This window comes from Empidonax traillii, unplaced genomic scaffold (assembly GCF_003031625.1).
Source record: "Empidonax traillii isolate 1590-97213 ecotype Southwest subspecies unplaced genomic scaffold, ASM303162v1 scaffold1778:size112335, whole genome shotgun sequence".
Lineage (NCBI taxonomy): Eukaryota > Metazoa > Chordata > Aves > Passeriformes > Tyrannidae > Empidonax > Empidonax traillii.
Genome location: NW_020956971.1, coordinates 104,527 through 106,102, shown reverse-complemented (window position 1 = coordinate 106,102; position 1,576 = coordinate 104,527).

The following is a 1,576-nucleotide window of genomic DNA, read 5'->3' as shown; positions in this document are numbered from 1 at the left end:
CACCTGGTGGGTGATGAGGAAGGATGGAAAGATACATTGTGTGCCTCAAGGAAATTTATCCTTGGGGAAAAACTAACTTTGTGTTTCAAGTTGTTTTACAGGAGACCAGTCACCAAATGAGAGAGACCTGACCAAGGCTGATACCGGTATCTGACGATGAGACAATGAACCAGTCCTAAACCTGAGCTGGGATTGTAACCAAAGTGCCAAGAATCCGAACCAAGCTACTGTTGATGCTGAAGCTGATCTTCTACCACAAGACAACTACTCCAAAGGACTATAAATATATATATATATATATATATGCGCGGGATATAAGCAAATATGTGAAATATAAATGTTGCGTAAAAATAGTATGGAATAAGGGGTGGAGAATGTAGTGTTTTTGAGTCTAGGCCTTCCTTGGTGATCAGGTTGTAACCAAGGAACCAAGGTCATGTTCCCAGTATTCCATATGATTTTTACGTAAGCAAGAGTATAATTAAGGAGAGAGAAGAAGCTCTCGCTCTCTTTCTTCTGGCAGACTGAAGGTGAAGGTGGCTTTGCTGTCGCTCTGCCTGTGAGAGGGAGTGAGGCCTAGTGCATCTGGGTTGCCTTGAGAAGCAGACAGTGCTGGCAGCTGTGTGGTGTGGCTCGCTTTCTCTTGAGGGGAGTATTTGGCTTTTTATCCCTTTTTATCCTTTTCCCTTCCCCTTCCCTTTTCCCTTTTGTGGGGGTGGGGGGTGTAATAGTGTATATAATTTTCTTTCTATATATAAATCTTCCACTTAAAATTTAATTCGGTTTGGGTTCTTTTGATTTTTTTTTTTTCGTTCAGCTGAGAAAAAGGAAAGGGAGGGGGAAGGTTTTGTCCCCGGGGTCCAGGCACTTGACTGGGAGCCAAGTCCGACCTGGGACACCTCCACACCCTGTGTGTCCCACAGCCCTTCCCAGCACCTCCAGGGTTCGCTGGTGGGGTTTGTGCTCTCTTGGTTCTTCTCCCCACGCACCCCTGTGCATGCTGAAGTCTCCTCTGTCCAGTGTCAGTGTGGCCTTGTGACCTGCTCATTTGGTGCCCTCAGAGAGGGACAAACAACCTCTTGGTGGTGGTGGAGAGGCCAGTGCTGGGCACGGTGGCTCCAGGGGCTGATGTGTGACAATTGCCCTGGGGCCCCTTGCCCAGCACAGACACAGCCCAGACCCTGCTCTGCTGCTGCTTCTGCTCTGTCCCTGCAGGCCTGGCTGTGGAAGGGACACTGCTGTGCCCCCTCCTGCCCTCACACACTTGAGCTCACTGGCTTTGCCTCCACCAGGGCATTTTCCTGAGCTTGTTCTTGACAGTCAGGAAAAGACACCAGTTCCTTCCAGCCCCAGGGCTTGTTGCCTCCTCCCCCACCCCACAGAGCTCTGAGCTGTCCTACTGCTCTCCTCTACTCCCCACTCCACACCCCACATCACACTGATCCCCTGAGAGCCACCAGCATCCTGTGAGGCACCAGAGCCCCATTCCAGGGGATGGAGGGAAGGGCTTGGCTGTCCTGCTTGGCAGAGCCCATGAAGGACTTTCACAGCCACATTCCACAGTCCATTTGCCACC